The 24,769-nt window shown below is 42.0% G+C and overlaps 1 protein-coding gene and 1 pseudogene across 4 annotated transcripts in view; both read right to left on the bottom strand.

Moving 5' to 3' along the window:
• Window positions 1–24,769, bottom strand: part of ANO10 (anoctamin 10) — a 356,469-nt gene that overhangs the window by 17,057 nt on the left and 314,643 nt on the right. The window lies entirely within an intron of this gene.
• LOC134609556 (5S ribosomal RNA) lies at window positions 14,090–14,208 on the bottom strand (annotated as a pseudogene).

The raw sequence follows: 24,769 nt of genomic DNA, 5'->3' as shown, positions 1-24,769 counted from the left end.
CATCCTGCATTCTGACTCACTAGATATTGCTGGATCACATGGGAGCCATTATAGAGATCTGCACCCGACAGAGTTGCAAACCTCATCTTGCCAGCTTTCATACCTCCAAGACCAAAATATTAAAATAAGTTGCAGACGCAGTGGCGTCCCTTTCATGTGGAAGGTATGCCACTGTCACTAACAGCACCCAGTTATCCCCAAAAGGAAAACATTGCGTGAACAATGACCTATAGACCAGTGGTGTGTTTTCTGTTTTTGCCAAAACTTAGATTTCTCCGTTAACTCTACATACTGGGAAATAACATGTTCAATAACTGGTGGTGTCCCTATTACATGTTAATAGAGGGCATGAGAATATGTTATTAACGAATGTTCAGTCCAGGACAGACTTGTGCTAGTAGAGACATAGATTTACCAGTCCTTTCACATCAGAATACCATGGACTCCCAGCAGGTGCCCTTCAACTTAGGCCTAGGAACAGCATACTCAGTAGTTACCAATGTAGGCCAATACACCAATATGGAGTGCTGCTGCTTGCGGAGAAGAGGCCAATGTAGGCCAATACATAACCAATATGGAGTGCTACTGCTTGCTGATAAAAGGACAATACATAACCAATATGGAGTGCTACAGCTTGCGAAGAAGAGGCCAATGTAGGCCAATACATAACCAATATGGAGTGCTACTGCTTGCTGATAAAAGGACAATACATAACCAATATGGAGTGCTACAGCTTGCGAAGAAGAGGCCAATGTAGGCCAATACATAACCAATATGGAGTGCTACTGCTTGCTGATAAAAGGACAATACATAACCAATATGGAGTGCTACAGCTTGCGAAGAAGAGGCCAATGTAGGCCAATACATAACCAATATGGAGTGCTACTGCTTGCTGATAAAAGGACAATACATAACCAATATGGAGTGCTACAGCTTGCGAAGAAGAGGCCAATGCAGGCCAATACATAACCAATATGGAGTGCTACTGCTTGCGGAGAAGAGGGTTGTCACACTACTGCTGAGGTAAAGCGTGTCATTTTACATTATATATTCTTAATTAATTATCAGCAAAATATTTGTTACTTGTTAATTAGAGAAAATGTATACTGCATAGTTGCATTAAAACCTTGACAGCCTTGTATCATGCATATTTTTCTATAAAAGCTACCAAATAAAAAATATTACATGGAAGCAAGATAGATGCTCTGTTTTATCTTATATTGGCAGATACTAGTACAGACTAATGTATTTCAATACGTACACAAGAGAAAGGTCACACATGAACACACATTTTTAAAAAGTAATTCAATCCTATTTTTTTCTAAATGGAATGCCCAATAAACATTGAAATTCTAAGAAATGAGTCTTTATTGTTTACACATAAACATGTATTTAAAGAGCCACTTTAATCCAAAGATATTTTTGTTTTTATGAAAACATTGTACTGTTTTAAAGCTAGTAATTTAAAATTATATGTTCACTGTACTGTGGAGCTGAAAGATATAACTGTGCACGTTAATTATATGTGGATAATTTTAAGATTATATTTCTTTAATATATTCATTGATGACATAGTCTTCATTTGCAAGGCACGGAAACATTGGTTTAATAATAACAATAATTATTTGCTCCAATGGGGCCAGTACAGAGGAAACATCCAGGATGTCCACCAGTCCTTAAAGTGTGTCACGCACTGCTTTAAAGGAAAGAAATCACGGAAAAAGTATTCTCTGTTTTGCGTCTATATATATATATATACACTGACGTGTAATATATTTATTTGTTAGTGCATATGTAATAAGACAATATGCAAGAGACTCTCAAATGAGAATAAAGGAAAAACAAAAACACTGATGGGCACCTTACCCCCTTAAGGACAGAGCTTCAGAAGCTTGTCTTTCACTTAATGACAACGGCTTTTTTTTGCTGTTTGCGTTCAACTTCAATTTGCATTTTACTAATTTATTGCACCGACGCATATTATATACCGTTTTTTAAAGGACAGAAAGGGCTTTAATTTGATGTAACATATATATATATACATAAATGCTTATTTATTATAAAAAAATACAGAAACATGCAAAACAAATGAAAAATGTTGAGTTTTTTTTTTTTTTTTTTTTTTTTACAGTTTTTGCAATAATAATGTGTGCACAATTAGTGCAGGTTAAGGAAAGTAATTAAAAATAAATTCATTTAGTTGTTCTGATTTACAGAATATATAATGTGTCTGGGATTTTAAGTTTTTTTTGCGTAGTTACAGGTCACAAAGCACAAGGAGTAAAATAAACTTTTAATGTGGAGCGATTTTAGAATTTGGTATGTTTGTCTTGTAAGCTTAATAGCCATAAAAGAAAACAAAATTGCCACACAAAAGTATATATTTATATAAAGATGACACCACAGGCTATTTACCTAAGGTTGTTTTGACACTTTCTACGTAGCCATTTCACCGCCAACCTCTGCTAAATATTGGAGTAAAATTGTGTTTTTTTGGGGGTTTGGCACACAAACTTATAACAAAGAACTTCTCATGTGTATTTTGTAAAGTTGGTGTGTGCTATTCCTGTACAAAGTTTTATTTATGTATTCAGTTACATCTGCTGAGTAAAATGACACCCCCATTGTATGTATTTGGCACTATTTTGTGAAGCTACAGTGCCATACAGGAGACCTGCCCTTTTCAGGATTCACAGTAGAGTTTTGAGAGACGGATTTAATGAGCCTATGCTTCCATTTGGGGTATTATAACAGTTTGTTAAAAAAAAAAAAAAACCCCACAAAGACCTACCATTTGTAAAAGTAGACACTCCAGGGTCTCTCATAAGGTGCATGTTGTGCCTTAGCATGCCCCCATTTTTCCACCAATATATGCCAAAGTATGTGGTAAAAAAATATTTTGGCCATTTTATTTACATACTGATTGCATTTTTGCTGGGCATTTTGTATATTTCATATGTGCCACTAAGTTCAAAACCCCCAAATTATGCTCAGCTAAGTCTTCTGAGTAAAAAGACACCCCCAATGAATGTCTTTGGCACTATTTCGTGAAGCTACAGTGCCATATAGGAGACCAAGCCATATCAGTTTTTACCGAACTTTGAATTTTGACGCTGGGCCCATGTCTTTTACCAGGCTATATAATCCAAATACCCCATAAAGCCATACCATTTCTTAAAGAAGACATCCCAGGGTATTTCAAAAGGCATATTTTGAACCTTAGCGTGGGATAATTTTTCCACTAGCTTGTACCAGGTGTTGTGGTAATACGCGTTTTTTCTGCCTTTTTGACACACAAAGTGAGTTTGCACAGTATATTTTGCAAACCTTATGCGTACTACCTTTGTATAATACTTCATATGTTGCTCAGCTATGTCTGCTGAGTACAGAAATACCCCCGTATGTACCTTTGCCAGGTATATGTGGACATCGGAGGGGCACATTTGGGACACAGCCATTCCATTTTTTTCAAACTTTACATTTTTACGCTGTGCCCATGTCCCATTTTAGAGTATTTTACCAGGCTATATAATCCAAATACCCCACAAAGCCATACCATTTCTTAAAGAAGACATCCCAGGGTATTTCAAAAGGCATATTTTGAACCTTAGCGTGGGATCATTTTTCCGCTAGCTTGTACCATGGGTAGTGGTAATAAGCATTTTTTCTGCCTTTTTGACACACAAAGTGAGTTTGCACAGTATATTTTGCAAACCTTATGTGTGTTACCACTGTATAATACTTCATATGTTGCTCAGCTATGTGGTCTGAGTACAGCAATACTCCCATATGTACCTTTGCCAGGTATATGTGGATGTTGAAGGGGCACATTTGAGACGCAGCCATTCAGTTTTTTTCTAATTTTGAAGTTTTATGCTGTGTTCATGTTCCAATTTGGAGTAGTTTTGATGGTTGGTTATTGAACTTCCCCACAAACACATACTATTTATTAAAGAATACACCCTGGGGTAATTCAAAAGGCATATTTTGAACCTTGGCGTGGGATAATTTTTTCTCTAGTTTGTTCCAGGTGTAGTGGTAATGAGCGTTTTTAAATGTATTTTTTAACTTTTTAAAACTTTTTTAACTTTTTAAAACTATTTTTTAAACTTTTGTTTTGCTTATTAATTTTTTTAAAGCGGCACTGTCATGCTGAATTTACTTTTCCTCAATCTCTTCCTCGTCTCCCCCTCTCTCGGGATCTGTTATTCTTTTCTTCCTGTCTTCTTTAGTTTTCTTTAATATCATGAGACACTCTTTTGCCTTATGGAGGATTCCTCCGCTTGACCAGCTCTGACCAGCGGAGGAGCAAAGTGTGCTTCATTTCCGCTGGTCAGAGCAATTTTCCAATGATCCCTAGCTTTCCTCCCTGTTCCCACAATGCTTCCTGTTAATATTGCCGAACGTCCTGTCACTTAGACAGAACGCCGGCAAAACTGCCGAATTGCATCCTAACAGAATGAGAAGAGTTTCTCCATTCGTGTTAGGTTGCAATTCGGTACTTTGTTCGTATCGGAATTTCATTCTAATGAATGAAACTCCGATCCTATTCATTGCCGCGGCTGCATCTTGTAGCCGCTTAGTAGATAACTCCCTAATTCCCACGGTATCAGGGAGCCATCTACTAAAAGGCTGAAAGACCTAAATTGGTCTTTCAGCCAAATTTACTAATACTAAGTAAATGATAGTAAATAATATGCCCCTATTCGCTATATCGCGAGTAGGGGCATGTGTAGTAAGCAGTGAGCAGCCATAGCTGCTCACTGTAAAAAAACTAATAACCCCCCCCCGCGCAGCTGGTGTCCTGCCCCCACCCCTGCGCGGTGGGTGGGGGCCCTGAATAAAGATGGGGGGACCTACTGTCCTCCCCCCTTGGCCCCCACCCCTGCGCGGTGGGTGGGGGCCCTAATAAAACAATAAGGGGGGGGGGGACCTACTGTCCTCCCCCACCCCTGCGCGGTGGGTGGGGGCCCTAATAAAACAATAAGGGGGGGGGGACCTACTGTCCTTCCCCACCCCTGCGTGGTGGGTGGGGGCCCTAATAAAACAATAAAGGGCGGGGACCTACTGTCCTCACCCCCCCGGCCCCCACCCCTGAGCGGTGGGTGGGGGCCCTAAATAAAGACAGGGGGGGGCCTACTGTCCTCACCCCCCCCCGGCCCCCACCCCTGAGCGGTGGGTGGGGGCCCTAATAAAACAATAAGGGGGGGGGGACCTACTGTCCTCCCCCCCTGGCCCCCAACCCTGCGCGGTGGGTGGGGGCCCTAATAAAAGAATAAGGGGGGGGGACCTACTGTCCTCCCCCCGGCCCCCACCCCTGAGCGGTGGGTGGGGGCCCTAAATGAACCCCCCCCCCCCAATCAAGGTGACTAGGGGTCCCAAGCCCCTAGTCACCCCCCACCCAAACAAACTATCCCCTACCTACCCCCCTCACCCTAAAAATAGTGAGGGGGGAATAAAATAACTAACCTGTAAAAAAAAAAAACTTACCATTTGACGTCTTCTTTTTTCTAAAATATTCTTTCTTCAGCCCCCAAAAAAGGGCAAATAAAAATCCATCATATGCGTCGCACTTTAAAAATAAATAAAAAACGAGCGCCCAAAAAAATTAATCCATGTTCGCCCTTCGAGTGCACGCCGTGTACTGAGCTCTGCAGGGTGGGTCAAGGCTTATAAAGCCTTGCCCCGCCCTGCAATTAGGCTTAGAACACTCTGATTGGTTGGTTTAAGCCAATCAGAGTGCTCTGTGTCATTTTACACAGCGTGGGAAAATTCCAAAGAACTTTCCCACGCTGTGTAAAATGACACAGAGCACTCTGATTGGGTGGCTTTCAAGCCATCCAATCACAGTGCTCTGTGTCATTTTACAAGCGTGGGAAAGTTCTTTGGAATTTTCCCTCGCTTGTAAAATGACACAGAGCACTGTGATTGGATGGCTTGAAATCCATCCAATCACAGTGCTCTGTGTCATTTTACTCAGCGTGGGAAAGTTCTTTGGGATTTTCCCACGCTTGTAAAATGACACAGAGCACTGTGATTGGATGGCTTGAAATCCATCCAATCACAGTGCTCTGTGTCATTTTACTCAGCGTGGGAAAGTTCTTTGGAATTTTCCCACGCTGTGTAAAATGACAAAGAGCACTCTGATTGGCTTAAACCCACCAATCAGAGTGTTCTTAGCCTAATTGCAGGGCGGGGCAAAGCTTTATAAGCCTTCCCCCGCCCTGCGGAGCTCAGTCTGCGCGGAGCCCTACATGGGTGAAGATGGATTTTTTTTTGCGCTCGGGTTTTTTCTTTTATTTTTAGTTCGACGGGTATGATGGTTTTTTATTTGGCCTTTTTTGGGGCTGAAAAATGAAGATTTTAGAAAAAAGAAGACGTCAAATGGCAAGTTTAATTTTACTTTACAGGTTAGCAATTTTATTCCCCCCTCACTATTTTTTAGGGTGAGGGGGCAGGTAGGGGCATTTTTATTCGGGTGGGGGGTGGGTGACGAGGGGCTTGGGGACCCCTAGTCACCTTGATGGGGGGGGGGGAATTGACTTAGTGCCCCCACCCGCCGCCCAGGGGTGGGGGCGGGGGTAGGACAGTAAGTCCCCCCCCCATTATCATTATGGCCCCCACCCGCCGCCCAGGGGTGGGGGGGGAGGACAGTAGGCCCCCCATTACAATTATGGCCCCCACCCGCCGCCCAGGGGTGGGGGCCGGAGGGGGAGGACAGTAGGTCCCCCCCCCCCTATTACCATATTACCATTTTTTTTACAGTGAGCAGTTTTTTTACAGTGAGCTGCTCACTGTTTAGTGGACATGCCCCTACTCGCGGTATAGCGAGTAGGGGCATTGGGGAGATTTTAATCTCCCTTATGCTATTATGGGGGTCATATTGACCCCCAGAGAATGAGGGGGAACCTGGGGGGCTTATGAAGTGGCGGGGAGCATCGCTCCCTGACGCTTCTATCTTTACATATTACAAGGAGGGAGCTGCACGCCGGTAGCTCCCTCCTTGTAATAAACCGAACAAACAAACGAACACTGATATTCGGTGTTTGTTTGTTCGTTTTATTTTTTCTATTCTATTCACAAAGATGGCAGCGCCCTGAATAAAGATCGTGGCAGAAGATAAAGAATAAAAAATAGGGGGGCTTATGGGCATTTGGGGGTGACTAGGGGGTCAATTGGATGTAGTGGAGGCGGGAGGGGGGTTAAAAAAAAAAAAACGGGATTTGGCATGACAGTGCCGCTTTAAAGTTTCCTAAACTTTCTTACAACTTTTTTTTACAGATTTAAAATTTTTCTAAGCTTTTTTTTTTTTTACAGTTAACCCCTAACTAGCAGTAAGCAGCACTAACAGTAAATTCCCCATTTTCCCATAACTCCCACCCACCCCAGCTAGCAAAATATTTAATTATACAATATTTAAATTAGTTAATTAAATAAATTTAACCCCTGAGGGTTAAAAATAAATAAAAGTTAATCGTCAGGGGTTAAAAAAAATTAGATCACAGTATAAAACTGTAGGCAGTGATCGACTGGCAGGGAAGGGGTTAATTTTTATTTGGACTGGGTAAAGGGTTTTTATTTTATTTTCTACTTAAACGTTATTAAAACATTTTTTTCGTAATTTTTTAACTTTTTAAAGCTTATTTTAAAACTTTTTTTAACGTTAACCCCTAGTTAGCCTAACACTAAATCCCCCAATTCCCCACTAACTTCCACCCTCCCCAGCTAGCTAAATTTATAATTGTAAAATATTTAAATTAATTAATAAAATAAATTTAACCCAAGGGTTAAAAAAAAAAAAAAAAAAAGAATTAACCCTCAGGGGTTAAAAAAAAAAAATCAGATCATAGTAAAATGTAATCCCTGCCAATTGATCACTGTAGTCAGTGATCAATTGGCAGGGAAGGGGTTAATTTTTTATTAAAATGGGTAAAGGTGGGTGGGATTTTAATTAATCTTTATTTTTTTTGACAGGGGGCAGGATCACTGATGATCCGTCTCCCTGCACTTCACAGTGAACCCGGAAGTGCAAGGAGACGGAAGGTAAGTATACACCGCACATGTGCTTGCTCTGACATGCTGTCAGAGCGGGCACATGTGCTGGGACAGCGCAAGTCGGTGCTCCCGGTCTGCCTCTAATACAGAGGCAGACCGGAGCACCATTAACCCCGCGATCGCCGCGATTGCAGTGATCTGGGGTTAATTTTAACGGGTGACGGACGAGGTCAGTCACTCGTCGTTATGGCAATCCCCTGAGTGACGGACCTCATTATCTATACACCAAAACTGCTTCATTAAGCTAAAGTTGTTTTGGTGGCTATAATGTCCCTTGAACCCCTTAAGGACCAAACTTCTGGAATAAAAGGGAATCATGACATGTCACACATGTCATGTGTCCTTAAGGGGTTAAAAGAAATAAAAATTAAAGCGAAATGTCAAAGTCTTGTTTTGGTACAGTGACTCTAATTATTGCTTATCCCTGATCTAATCAGTATGGATAATTTAAATCTAAAATACCAGTAAACACTATACAATAGATACAGTGACCACAAGCATGGTTTTGGAATGTCATTGTCCCTATCATCGAGACATGGCTGGCTTTCATTTAGGCACATTGAGGAAGGGAATCAAGATGCTCACGAGCTGGTATTATTCCATCCGTGAAACTGCTAACCATAGACCACTCTCACTATGTGTCTCTTACATTTACATTTTGCTCAATGTAAATGTATCAACTTGATTTTTTCCCCCTAAACTGTAAGTCTATATTAACCTCACTATTATAAAGGGACATTTTTATCTCTCTTTGGCATTATATTTAAAACTTTTAGATGTAGCTACTTTCTTTGAGTTTGGTATCTTAGGTAAACATGAGCAGAGATGGATGCATGCTCTCAGTACTCAAAGTTTGCAAAACAATGTGGTGCGATGAAAAGAAACTGAATTTATATACACGTTCCTACTCTGTGTATACCATAGCCACTGTTTGGATGTGTGTTTATCTACTTATTACACAGTTCATGGTTAATGTGAGTGTGTTTGGATTTTTGCAACACACTTTCATTATTTGTCTTCTGACATTCAAAAGGGCTAACTGTTGTTGGCAGAAAACAGGGAAATGATTGAGCTGTCTGTAAAAACATATATCCACCCATCAATATAATGGCAAGTAGAATGCTAGCAATTAAATAACATCATTTGATCCCATTCCCATCCAGTCCTGGAACAAAATGAAGGCATACATTTATTATTATTTTAGATGGAGCAGTCTATTTTTAAGATAAATTCACTCAACGCGGAAAATTTAGTTTTCAGCTTTTTCTATGGTGGAGTAATCACATCCTAATTCGTAAGCATCTTGGAGAGCACTTTAGAGTTATTTAATTTAGCAAAAGCGCCATCTAAATTCAAGAATGTCCTTTTTGAATGACGAGACAGAAATTCTAAGAATGAACAAAATGGATATAGACAAGCATGTGTTTATAATCATGAATGCTGTACAAACATTCACTGTTCAGTTACTTGATTGTCATGGCATTTTATTACAACCGATAAGAGTCAGATTGGGACATCAACCAGCAGTGAAGCCCTCTTCGTGACAATTTCCACAAATAGGAAAACTTTCAAAAAAATAGGAAAAGTTTAAAAAAAAAAAAAGACTTTTTGGTCATAGTGACTACATACATGATTACAAGTTAAATACACCAGATGACAAATGGCCTATACAGCTAAAAACTATATGTCTTATTGAATTAGCTATTGAATTATGCACTACATCCCAAAGGGACATTTTTAAACTTGTGGTCCAGTTCATATCCAAGTATTTTAACAAAAGCACATTTGGGGAGAGCTGCACATTTAATACATTTATATATTATTATTATTACATTAATCTGTGAGTTGCAGGCTAAATAGGAGCAACCCTTAACAGCCACTTCATTAGGAGCAACCTAACCTGAACAGGTAACTAATTAAGCGGCTGTTAAGGGTTGTTCTTATTTCGCTTGCACTTTACTGAATCACATCTATGCTTATGATTAAGTGTGGTGTTTACACATGGAACACATAAAGGGAATTACTTAGTGGGCTATGCTTTTTTAAGATGAAACAGATGAAGTGTTTATTTTTTGGGTGATTTTATTATTTTATTTTTTTTCTAATAAACTCTACATTTTAAAAGTATTTATTTGAATCCTCAAGCCCGAGTTAATCGCAAGAAGCTTTTATCTAAGTGTTTTTACATCCATAAATTGTAAATAGTTTTGGAATTACACCCACGTTCAAAAGAGGATGAGGAACGGTTTAATTTTTAAAGTAGTAAAGAGTGACCCTGCAAGTTGAACAACAGGTAATACCTGTACAAAGTGAAGCTTGTTTGTAGTTGACCTCAGCTAACCACAAGGCAATGTAGGTGTCCTGAGTGACTCTGTGTAATTTTATGGAGGTAGAGATCTTTATATTACCATATATAAAAAAAAATCTTGTTAAAAGGACACTATAGTCCCTAAAACAACTTCAGTTTATTGCATATGTTTTGGTGAATAGATTCATTTAATTCAGGCTTGTTGCAGTAAACACAGAGTTTTAAGAATAAATGCAGTGTTTACATTATAGGCTAGTGGTAACTTCACTAGCCACTCTTTAGACGGCTACCAGAGCTGCTTCCTGTGCAGTACTGCAATTTAGTGTCTCTACCCTCTGCATGGAGACACTGAACTTTCCTCATAGAGATGTATTGATTTAATGAGGAAATGCTGATTGGCCAGGGCTGTGTTTGACTTGTGCTGGTTCTACCACTGATCTGCTTTCTTGACAGTCTCAGCCAATCTCTTCTGAAGCTTAAAATTATTCTTAATCTGAAAAAGGAATACCCGACATTCTTAAGTATTACCTTCAAAATGCAGGGGTGGAGATAGGGTAATAGTAGGTACCCTATATATGATAGGTGTAGGTACAGTAGGTGGGGGTGTACCAGCTGAAGGGACCTCAGGCGGCAAATGAGCCGTACGTACTAGAAGCCTCAAAAGCCAGGCATTATAACAGAAGACCGCCAAGCGCACTCCCCTCTATCTTCAGAAGGTAATTATCTCTGTTTTTGTCACATGGAGACGAAGAATATGTGACAGATAGACTGTATGAGGGTGCTAGGCTTGTGGAACCCTAAATAATTTTGTTACTCAAATAAAGAAGGGCTTGTGTAACTCTACATTCAGGTTTATGTTCCGCAGCTAATAAAGGGTAATATAGTCTATATATACTCACATAGATCTAAGGATCCCTGACAAAGGCAATTAATGTCAATGTGTGTCCTAAACAGGTTTCCAAAGAGGATTTCACATCTTAGTGTATCTTCTATATTTAAATCTGCCAGTCAACATGCTGGCAACTGTTCTATTTAATATATCAAGCTATTTATGGATCACCGGGCAGCATACATACAACTCTGATCGGTTAGATGCAATTCTAACTTAAGGATGCAACCTGAAGGTATAATAGCAGTAAGATATCAACACAAACAATTTATCATATCCATTAATCTATCATTATATTATTGCAGAATTCTACATCTACAGAACAATATGAAACAGCCATGGGGAGTAGTGAATGGCGAGCATCTACGGACAGTCTCATCATAAAATGACAATTTTTTTTAGTGCCGAGAACAATTAAAGGGAATCTCCAGTGCCAGGAAAACAATCAGTTTTCCTGGCACTGGAGGGTCCCTCTCCCTCCCACCCACCAATCCCCGGTTACTGAAGGGGTGAAAACCCCTTCAGTCACTTACCTGAGGCAGCGACGATGTCCCTTGTCGCTGTCTCCTCCTCCGCGCCGCTCCTCCTCTGCATTGCATTGGCGGGTGGGCGAGATTGATACCACCAACCGAGCGAGGAGACCTAATGCCGCGCATGCGCATTGGCGCTCCCCATAGGAAAGCAATGAAAAATAATTTCAATGCTTTCCTATGGGGAAATGAGCGACGCTGGAGGTCCTCACACAGCGTGAGGACGTCCAGCGACGCTCTAGCACAGGTTTCCTGTGCTATGAAGGAGGAAGTGACCTCTAGTGGCTGTCTAGTAGACAGCCACTAGAGGTGGAGTTAACCCTGCAAGGTAATTATTGCAGTTTATAAAAAACTGCAATAATTACACTTGCAGGGTTAGGAGTAGTGGGAGTTGGCACCGACACCACTCCAATGGGCAGAAGTGGTCTGGGTGCCTGGAGTGTCCCTTTAACATTGTGCGCATTCTTGTGCAGCATCAATTATCACTCATGTAAAATGAACTGTACTGATATCTATAGAAGGCATTCTGCTAAGATCCAGCCTGATTAGAATTACAAATATTGCCTAATGACCTAGATTCCTATTATTCATTGTCCATTTATAGAAATGCAAAACAAAAAACAAACATCAGCACAGCAAACTCTAGCAGCCCATACCCAAGGCCTTCTCTCATTGACAGTGTTCAGTTTTCCAATCAAGAACCAGTAGAAAACTTTTGTATTCACCGTTAAAAGGTCACTCTAAGCTGGAAGTATTATTTCCTACGCTGTTCACAGTTTTGTGATTGTGATTGACGCAGAAGCAATTCAAGGAGGGTATGGACTTGCCTAGGATATGCTCAGCTGTCCTACAGAATTCCTTTGAAGAAATTGCAGGGCCCCTCTTAATAGGGAATCCCAAACAGAATAATTAAAAGGCGAAGTTAATATCCTAAATAGTAGCTTGACATGTTTGTCCACAAACACAAATTTTGAATATAAAAATATTTCACTTTGGGCATTTCTAGGGGAAGGTTTAGGGCATGACGCCCCCAATTACCCGTCTTTTAAATATCCCCCAAATGTTGTAGCACTTGACAGGACCTGACATCTGGGTTTAGGGAGAAAAAATTAAGCTTTTTTAAAGATAAAATATAAAAAAAAGAAAAAATGGTCATAATCAAAGTATATAAATAATTATGTCCATATTTTAATATTTTTTACATTACATTTATATTATATGCATCCTTTAAATACAAATATGACGATTTATCTAACAGAATCAGCACTTATACACTAGCAAAGGTGAGTAAATGCTGACCTTGGTACAGTTGGAAACATTTGCAAATTAAATGCCTACGGCTCTACTTATACACGTAGGCTAAATTCTTGCTGTTAGAGTGCCTATGAATGGAGGCCAATTCACATTTGCATTGTAAATGCTGTACACGCACACATTATACACAAACATAAATATGCATTCACATACATTACACACATGAATTCACATTTTGTTTGCACACGAAAACACTCATACAAGGCACATATGCAAATAATACACCGGACAAAAAAAGAAATATGTCATGTGTGGTGAAGTGAGTGATTTATAGACTCATGTTCCTTTCTGCACAAACCTGTGGTAATGAAATTCTGGTGTGTGATGTGAACTTTAGTTCACGTTGTGCATCAGAACTTATCAGTTAAGTGAAAAAAAGCATAGTCATCTTGCATTACAAAAATTAATGTCTGAAGTTAGAGGAGGCAACGACAGCTGAGTTGGAGAACTCCACTTGAACACCATGGCAAGTTAACAGAAATAAGAATGTGTGTGTTTTCAAGGCGCTTTCAGTTAATAATTGAATAGAATGATAGCAGCTACCACACAAATAGGGACTCTCTACCCTATAGATTAGTACAAAAAAGATGAAGTGCTCACTCAGTATTGGAAATTAATAATAAAAACCACCACTGGTGTGCAGGTGGAGCGCTACATACATATGTATGGAAAACGTGACTCATAGCGATATATCTGAAACAAATGTAAATGCAAGAAATAGTGCAGATAACGTTTTCAATAAGTGCAGTGAGGGAATATTCTATATGGTCTCACTCACATGTAGCAGAGCCCTATAGGATAGGCTCAGATCTCAATGGCCTGCGTGTGCTTATGGTGACACAGTACCCAATCGGTCCTCTAGGCGTCTGGAGATCCTTATGCATACATGAGAGAGCGAGAGAGAGAAAACAAGGGGAAGAGGAGAACCCCTAGTGCGGTCAAGGAGAACCCCTAGTGCGGTCAATCCCAATGTAAAATCTTTCATAATTTTGTAGCTTACGGCACCTGAGGTTCCTAGTTGGTCTCCCATACAAGTACTAACCAGGCCTGAGTCTGGATGGCTTCTGAGATCTGACGAGATCAGGCATTTTCAGACTGGTATGGCCATAAGTAGCTTACGGCACCTGAGGTTCTGTCATGACATGAAGGGGTGCTGCCCTGCAACAGCACTGTCCCTTTAAGTGTGGGAACCAACTTAGCAGAGAAATAATTCTAGGACACGATAAATGGAGTAATAAAGAAAATGTATTAAGGCAAACCAAAAGGATATAGATATATATAATATATACAAAACAAAATATGACAATGCCACAAATATATAAATATATACAATAACCCAATATATACAATAGAGCAGGCAGAGTCCACAATAGTCCTAGGCAAAGGTAAAGGCTTAGTCAGGTTAGTGCAGCCACCAAGTACAAAATGAACATCAAGGGGCAAAGTCCTAAGCAGGTCACACAGAAATAATGCAGCAAGGTCAGAATCACTGGAGAAGGAGTCTAGACAGGAACACTGCAGGCGAACACTGGAACAGGAGGCACAGGACACAGGACCATAAGGACATCGGAACACCGGATCAGGAAACACAAGATACTCAGGATACTCAGGAAACAAGACACAGGAGACAGGAGCCAGAATCACGGGAGCCAGGAAACAGCAGGTACAGGGTCAAGGATAGAGGATAATGATCTGACAGGGAGTGAGGGGAGAAACCAGAATATATAGGTGCTAAACAAGGGCCAGGTGTAGTGCCTAACGAAAGGAAAGGAGAACAGTGCCAAACAGAAAGAGTGGTGAGTGCGAGTACTGCACGAGGGCATGTCGACTAAGGACTGTCGTGACAGTACCCCCCCCTTAAGGAGCGACTCCCGGCGCTCCAAAACCCAAAGATCCCCCACGGGTGACAGAAGAAAATCAGGGCCACCCAACCAGTAGAGGAAAACAAGGAGGAGGCTTAGGAGGAATGAGAGGTGGACAATCCCATGGGAGAAACCAACGAGGCAGAATAGAAACATACAAAAGCAAGGACTGTAGAGTAACATTTAGCAATAGAAGGGCAGACACAGAAACAGAAGGTAAACGCACATAAGATAAGAAACACTCCATACCAGTGACCGACAAATGTGTTAACCCACTAGATCTGGGACTATTGCTAGTAACAGGTTCATCACTCAGAAGTCCTGGGTCTGACTTGGTTTCTGGCTTGTGGGATCCTCGGAACAAAGACTGCGATGCAACTTCAGTCGAAGGGAGAACAGTCTCTGCGTAATCTTGGGTAGGTACCACTGGAACCAAACAAGGAGAATCCCCTAAATTAATAGGTACAGGATCAAGAACATTCTGCGAGCCTTCCTCCACAGACCGCAGATATGCATCAAGGAATGGTTCCCCAAATTTCTCCGAGCACGGGGCTAACCGAAGTAGAGACAACTCTCTCTCAAATTGACATTTTTCTGTAGCGGCTAGAGATACCTGGTTAATGAAATCATTCTCTTCTTCCCTTGTGAACTCAGCTTGAGGTAGTTCTTTATTTGTCGTAGATAGACTTTCAACTGAAGGCAAGTCTTCATTTAATACTTGCTGGAGTTTAGGTGGAGTGATAGACATCATGGTAACTGAAATGTCATAGAAGGAGCTTCCTTCATCATGGGAACAGGTACCTCCTTGTTCGGTTTCACTCCCTTCCTTTGGCGTTTGGTTAAGCGACTGATTAGAATAATCTTCGGCGCTTGGTTCAGGTACAAGCTTGGTAGTTGGGGTTTCCTCTTGCAGCAGAGAAATTGTTCTACCAGAGCATGTAACTTGAAGAACTGTAGAGTCTTCTTCAGGCTGTGGGTTTAGAACAAGCCTGGTCTCATTTAGATTCTTCTCTTGGGCTTGATCCATCACGGGTTTGTCACGTTGCACCCAGTCTGAGTCTTTGTCTTCTATTTGAAGATAACAGTCTTTTTTACTTGGCGACAACTCATTTTTCACAGTTGCGGTTGTGAGAGGGGTGCCAATCTTCAAACCCCCAGAGGTAGAAGGGTTAAAATTGGAATCATCAAGCCTCCCCACATCAAAATCATGAGCTGCCTTTGGCACAATAGCCTCTTCTTCCACTGGTTGTTCTGAAGTTTTCACCTTTGGTTCTTCAGCCTTCTCAGCCAGTGTCTTGAAAGAAGTAGGTCGTTTACCACGTCTCCTACGTGGTGACTTTTTGACAGGAGATTCACCTTCAACGAGATTGGTCCCCAATTTCAATGGTCCAACCTTGTCGTCACTTGCATCACCCGGAGCACATTTTATAGGTGACTCTTCTAGTTCGGATGCATTGTCCTTTGTGGGACAGGCCTTCAGATCAGATCCCGTTACCTGGTTAAGGTCACTGGTGGTCTCCTCAATTGGCACGGTGAGGTAGGAATTCGTATCTCTAGTTGCAGACTCAGGGGAGTCTGTTTCTGCTTCGTGGTTGGGCAGAGTTTGCTTGAGACTTTCTCTGACCAGACTTGTACCCTCTTGAACGGTGTTGAGATCGTTCATCTTGGTAACCGGTAGCTTCACCTTGGGAATAGGCGAGTGGATCTTGCAGAAAAGAGACGGTAATATATGGGTACTATGGGTCTCTGGTACTGAGACAACATTAGGAAACTGCGTACTGGTACTACCTTCCCATTCAGACTGCTCGTCCTCTAAAGCTGCTATGCAACGAGCACCCAGTTCATCAAAGACTTGGTCCATGAGGGGATCGCCAGTGCTGTATAACCCCTCAACATCTTCGTCTTTTGTTTGGGCAGGAAGGCATTCAGCTTTAATTTCCAGAGGGACTTCGGTTTTGCAGTCGGGAGGACCAACAAGCCATTTTCCCAAGTCAGAGTCAGGAGGATTTGTTATGCTATGTACATCAGAAAAGGGAATGCCATCATTATTATCAGGCATAAAGACAGTCATTCTTTCTTGTACAAGATCAATAATAAATTGCACTTCAGGTAACAAAGCAACAAGATTATTGTGCATTACTCTCACTTGTCTCTGCAAATATGATAAAGATTTGTTATGTGATATCTCTTTAAGAGACACACGGATAAGTGTATACACCCTACTTATCACAGGAGGCTCTCTCAACCATATATCGCAATTAGGTAACTGAAAAAGCAATGAATCACATATGTTTTTGTGAAAAGTTTGAAGTTCATAGATAAATCCACATAATACAGATTTCTGGATTTGACAGGAGACATCTATAATAGATAAGCATAAATTAGAGGCCTTTCCAATCTGCCGCTGAATTTTTCCTAACTGATTACAACAAGTCTCAATGAGAGCACACTCTTGCTGTGAATCAGCGTGAATACCAACAAGGTTCTTCATTATGATCCTAGACATTATACTCTGCCGGTTCCAAGTGGTCAGATCATTCTGTCCTGACATGAAGGGGTGCTGTCCTGCAACAGCACTGTCCCTTTAAGTGTGGGAACCAACTTAGCAGAGAAATAATTCTAGGACACGATAAATGGAGTAATAAAGAAAATGTATTAAGGCAAACCAAAAGGATATAGATATATATAATATATACAAAACAAAATATGACAATGCCACAAATATATTAATATATACAATAACCCAATATATACAATAGAGCAGGCAGAGTCCACAATAGTCCTAGGCAAAGGTAAAGGCTTAGTCAGGTTAGTGCAGCCACCAAGTACAAAATGAACATCAAGGGGCAAAGTCCTAAGCAGGTCACACAGAAATAATGCAGCAAGGTCAGAATCACTGGAGAAGGAGTCTAGACAGGAACACTGCAGGCGAACACTGGAACAGGAGGCACAGGACACAGGACCATAAGGACATCGGAACACCGGATCAGGAAACACAAGATACTCAGGATACTCAGGAAACAAGACACAGGAGACAGGAGCCAGAATCACGGGAGCCAGGAAACAGCAGGTACAGGGTCAAGGATAGAGGATAATGATCTGACAGGGAGTGAGGGGAGAAACCAGAATATATAGGTGCTAAACAAGGGCCAGGTGTAGTGCCTAACGAAAGGAAAGGAGAACAGTGCCAAACAGAAAGAGTGGTGAGTGCGAGTACTGCACGAGGGCATGTCGACTAAGGACTGTCGTGACAGGTTCCGAGTTGGTCTCCCATACAAGTACTAACCAGGCCTGAGTCTGGATGGCTTCTGAGATCTGACGAGATCAGGCATTTTCAGACTGGTATGGCCATAAGTGGATAAGGAGGAATTGCATGGAGGAATGCAAATTCCAGGAACAATCCCACAAAATTATGAAAGATTTTAGAGAGAAGGGATATAACGAGACATTGTTGGGGAAAGCCCTTGAAGAAGTCAAAATAAAGGACAGAAAAGATCTAATTAAATACAACACTAAAAATAAAGGAAAACCACAAACAATAGGACTTATATGTGACTTTAACTGTAAAAGTAAAGAATTTAGACAAATAGTCTCTAAATATTGGCCAATTTTAAGAAATGACCCCCTCCTTAATAGTATTCTTCCGGAGAAGCCTAAGATTGTATATAGAGGAGTAAAGAATTTAAGAAACACCTTAACATCTAACCATATACCCCCAAAAAGATGTAATAGGGACTTTTTCAACGAAACAAAAGGGTTTCATGGTTGTGGATACTGTGGCGCGTGCAAGAACTCAAAAAGTAAGAAAAGACTAGTAAAAGAATTTGCACACCCTCAAAATAAAAAAGTTATGTTTAAGATCAACGAGCTAATTACTTGTCAGTCCACGAAAGTTATTTATCTCTTGATATGCCCATGTGGACTTTTATATGTAGGACGCACTAAAAGAAAGTTTCATATTTGAGTACAGGAATATTAGGAACAACTATGAAAAGCACAGTGTCTCCTTACATTTTAAAAATAAACATAATAGCGACCCCACCCTGTTAGAATTCCATGTAATTCAGAGGGTATCACCCGATTGCAGAGGGGGAGATTTTATCAAAAAATTAGGCCAAAGGGAGATGCAATAGATTTTTAACCTGAATACCATGCAGCCTAATGGTCTCAATGATGATTTTGAGTTACCGTATTTTTCGCTCCATAAGACGCACCTAGTTTTTAGAGGAAGAAACCCAGAAAAAAAATATTCTGAACAAACTGTCCCATAGTGTTTCTTACTATGGGACAGTTTGTTCAGAATATTTTTTTCTCCCCTGTCCCATAGTGTCACCCCCTCCCATAGTCTTCTCCTCTCTCCCATAGTCTTCATCCACCCCCCCCATAGTCTTCATCCCCCCCTCCCCATAGGTCTTCATCCCCCCCTCCCCATAGGTCTTCATCCCCCCCTCCCCATAGGTCTTCATCCCCTTCCTCCCCATAGTCTTCACCCCCCCCCTCCCCATAGTCTTCATCCCCCCCCTCCCCATAGGTCTTCATCCCCCCTCCCCATAGTCTTCATCCCCTCCCTCCCCATAGTCTTCATACCCTCCCTCCCCATAGTCTTCATCCCCTTCCTCCCCATAGTCTTCATCCCCCCCCTCCCCATAGTCTTCATCCCCCCCTCCCATAGTCTTCATCCCCCCGCCCCATAGTCTTCATCCCCCCCTCCCCATAGTCTTCATCCCCCCGCCCCATAGTCTTCATCCCCCTGCCCCATAGACTTCATCCCCCCCTCCCCATAGACTTCATCCCCCCCTCCCCATAGTCTTCATCCCCCCCTCCCCATAGACTTTATCCCCCCCCATAGACTTCATCTCCCCCCCCCTCCCCATAGACTGCATCCCCCTCCCCATATTCTCCTCTCCCATACTGTCCCCCTCCCCTTGTCCCATAATTACTTACCTGTCTTGTAGCGTTGGCCGGCAGCACAGGGCGCACCGCGGTACTGGAACTTGAATTTCAGGTTCCGGTTTCCGGCGGGACTGAAAGGAAGTGTGCACAAGCTGAGTGCGCACTTCCTTTCAGTCCCGCCGGAAACCGGAACCTGAAATTCAAGTTCCAGTACCGTGGTGCGCCCTGTGCTGCCGGCCAACGCTACAAGACAGGTAAGTAAAGCTTTATATTCGCTCCATAAGACGCACAGACATTTCCCCTCACTTTTGAGGGGAAAAAAGTGCGTCTTATGGAGCGAAAAATACGGTATGTCATTTTTTAACTTAAATTACTTTTTATTAGTATGTTTCATACATTTTAAATATTTATTCTATGGCCATACCAGTCTGAAAATGCCTGATCTTGTCAGATCTCAGAAGCCATCCAGGCTCAGGCCTGGTTAGTACTTGTATGGGAGACCAACTAGGAACCTACTATATATTTATATATATTTTATATTTTTTTATATATATTTTTTAGCATTTCTCCTAAAATAGCACACTCCTATTCACCACCTGTCTTTCTGCATGTACTGTCACTTTAAATGAAAAACACTAGATGGTTTTTATTTTTTGATATGTAAATTTTATGAATTAACTTGTAAGCAATATACAATAATACTATCCCTTCTTTCTCCCTTCATTTTTTCGTTTATATATCGCTCAAATTGAGCATCTGGTTTGTAAATAGGAACAGACTTGGTTGAAGGAAGGGCATTTTGCCCAACTTCAAAATGGACGATATGGAACTGTGAGCCCTACATTGAAAACACGCCCAATTTGTGATGCGGCACGTGACGCTTTGGGTCATGTGACTTGCCCCGAGACTGGAGCATTCTCATTACTAACACAGTACAGCTGTTCATGAAAAAGGACGCCAGCGGATTGGAGGGAGGGAAGTTTGAAGGACCACACAGGAGGAAGTACAAAGTATTTATACAAGCAACAGCAGCAACTCTATTACCGATTGAAAAAGCTGTCTGGGTACAGTGAAACATGTTTCGGCTGGAGGATTGAAGATTCCACATTTTATAATTTCTCACAATTTTGTTCATACTTTATTTTTAAGTTTTTACTACTTTATTTAATACATTTTCCATTGTTGCTGCTTAAAGAAGGGTAGTTGCCCCATTAAAGGCACAGACACCTACACACCAGGAGCCAGGTATAGGGCTCCACATCAGGTGAGAAGCCACTTTTTCTGCACTATTTGACATTGTACATTGGGATTGACAGCACTAGGGGTTCTCCTCTTCCCCTTGTTTTCTCTCTGTCTCTCAAGTAAGCATAAGGATCTCCAGACGCCTAGAGGACCGATTGGGTACTGTGTCACCATAAGCACACGCAGGCCATTGAGATCTGAGCCTATCCTATAGGGCTCTGCTACATGTGAGTGAGACCATATAGAATATTCCCTCACTGCACTTATTGAAAACGTTATCTGCACTATTTCTTGCATTTACATTTGTTTCAGATATATCGCTATGAGTCACGTTTTCCATACATATGTATGTTAACCCATATGGGTGAGTCAACAAATTTGTAAGCGCTCCATATGCACACCAGTGGTGTTTTTTTTTTTATTAATTTCCAATACTGAGTGAGCACTTCATCTTTTTTGTACCATGGCAAGTTAGCATTGGAGTGACATTGCAGTGGAGGAGTATGAGTTAGATGGAGCAAAGAGGACGGGGGCTATGGTGACATTAAGGTATAAAGAGGTTGACACTTGAATGAGGAAGAGTGAAGGTGATGCTTGGGTTAGGGAAGTTGGGACGGTGACACTGGGTGTGAGCGATGATTGGAATTGTGACATTGGAAAGAAGAAGAAAAGTTGATACCATGATGAGGAGTAAATAAGGACACTGGAGTTGTGAGGTAACATAGTTGGTAAGTGTCAGGAATTTGCAAGAAACTTATGTTTTGGGCTCCTGTCCCAGCAAAACTACACTTATGGATCACCCTTGTATGTTTCCACCTTACTGGCTTTCGACCTTCATGGATTATCCTCCTTTCCTTCTAGAATACCAATTTTAAATCTCAGCTCTCTAGACTCAACTACACTTACATATTATCCTTGGTACAGTTGCCTTATTTGGACAGACTTCTTGATTCAAACCATACATTCAGTAAATGGAATGTCTCAAGTTCTCAACTCACAGCAAACTACAACGTTGTTTTGTCCTATCTCCATTTAGATAAAAAAAATAAAAAATTGTATTGACCAAATTTAGATTCCATCTATTCATTAGATCATATTCTGCCTGTTATTATTATTATGATATTTATAGAGCGCCGTCAAATTCCGCAGTGCTTTACAATGGGTGGACGAACAGACATGTAGTTGTAACCAGACAAGTTGGACACACAGGAACAGAGGGGTTGCGGGCCCTGCTCAATGAGCTTACATGCTAGAGGGAGTGGGGTAAAATGACACAAAAAGGTAAGGATAGTATTAGACTAGTGACAGTTGTAGAAGAGGAATCAGTTGGGAGCTATTAACAGTTTAATTGATACGCTTTTATGAAGAAGTGGGTTTTTAACGATTTTTTGAAGGAGTGGAGACTGGGTGAGCATCTAACGGAGGCAGGGCCGGACTGGGGATACAAAGCAGCCCTGGAAAAAAAAAATCTATGCCAGCCCCATAAGTCATTGCGCCATATATTGTTGCATGTAATATGTAAGGCTATGTCTTGCCACCCCAGATAATAGAGTTATGTTATATATATATATATATATATATATATATATATATATAGCTTTTTCTAATATAATATATTGGTCCTTTCAGAGTAAAACATTTAATTATACAGTAAGCATACTCACATGCAGACACAGACAATCTCACTGACACACACAAGCTCATTGATACACAGCCTCATAGACAAACAATTTCACTAATATACATAAGCTCATTGACATAAAAACCCAAGCTCACTCACTAGCAGGCACACACACACACACACACACACACACACACACGCGCAAGCAAGCAAGCTCACTAGCAGGCGCACACACACACAGCTTAATGTAGTGTTTCTGGTGTCTATAGCCTGTCGCTGCAGGCTTTTGAATGTAAACACTGACTTTGCAGAGAAAAGGCAGTGTTTACATTGCTTCCTAGTGACACCTCTAGTGACAGACACTCAGACGGTCACTAGAGGCGCTTCCTGTGTCGGTGCGGATTGGCTGAGATCATCAAGCTTGATGATCTCAGTCATAGAGGCAGAGACCAGCACGACGTTGGAAAAAAAAAAAGGTGAGTAAAACATTATTTTTAAAAACACACACAGACACCACGACTGACACACACACACACACACACCATGACAGACACACACACCATGATACAGACACACAGCATGACACAGACAGACACACACACACAGCATGACACAGACAGACCCAAACACAGCATGACACAGACAGACCCAAACACAGCATGACACAGACAGACACACCGCATGACACAGACAGACACACAGCATGACACAGACAGACACACAGCATGACACAGACAGACACACAGCATGACACAGACAGAGACACAGCATGACACAGACTCACACACAGCATGACACAGACAGAGACACAGCATGACACAGACTCACACACAGCATGACACAGACAGACACACAGCATGACACAGACACACACACCGCATGACACAGACACACACACACACACCATGACACAAACAGACACACACACACACAGCATGACAGACACACACACACACACACAGCATGACACACACACACAGCATGACACACACACACACACACACACACACAGCATGACACACACACACACACACACACACAGCATGACACACACACACAGCATGACAGACACACACACACACAGCATGACAGACACACACACACACAATGACAGACAGACAGACACACACACACAGCATGACAGACACACACACACACACACACAGCATGACAGACACACACAGCATGACAGACACACACACACAGCATGACAGACAGACACACACACACACACACTGACATACATACTTTTTGGTACCTGTGGGTGGGCAGACTGCTGTGCTGGCGGCCGCAGGGAGAACTTGATTGGCGGCCGCAGGGGAAGCTCTTCTGGGCCGGCGGCCGGTGGGGGAGCAGGCTGTTCTGGGGGAGCAGGCTGTTCTGTCTCTGCTCCCCCTCCCTCGCGGGCTATAAAGAGACCGGAGCCGGAATATGACGTCATATTCCGGCTCCGGTCTCATTAAGCTGCGCGCGAGGGAAGGGGAGCAGAGACAGAACAGCCTGCTCCCCCAGAACAGCCTGCTCCCCCACCGGCCGCCGGCCCAGAAGAGCTTCCCCTGCGGCCGCCAATCAAGTTCTCCCTGCGGCCGCAGGTCACGACGGCCCACCGGGAAATTTCCCGGTATCCCGGTGGGCCAGTCCGGCCCTGAACGGAGGAGGGAAGCGAGTTCCACAGGAACGGTGCAGCCCTCGAGAAATCTTGAAGGCGAGCATCAGAGTACGGACAGAAGATAGACGTAAGTCTTCAGCAGTTCGTAAGGGCCTAGACGGGACATACTTGTGTATAAGGGAGGATAGATAGGTGGGAGCAGCATTATGTAGAGATTTGAAAGCAAGAACCAGAATTTTAAATTGAGCTCTATATTTTATAGGAAGCCAATGTAGGGACTGACAGAAGGGTGAGGCATGGGAGGTGCAGGCGGACAGGAAGATGAGCCTCGCCTCAGCATTCATTATGGACTGTAACGGCGCAAGTTGGGAGAACGTAAGACCACTGAGAAGCGGATTACAGTAGTCAAGGCGAGAAAGGAAAGTGGAATGGACCAACACCATAGT

Source organism: Pelobates fuscus, chromosome 4 (assembly GCF_036172605.1).
Source record: "Pelobates fuscus isolate aPelFus1 chromosome 4, aPelFus1.pri, whole genome shotgun sequence".
NCBI lineage: Eukaryota > Metazoa > Chordata > Amphibia > Anura > Pelobatidae > Pelobates > Pelobates fuscus.
This window is presented reverse-complemented; position numbering and strand designations above follow the sequence as displayed.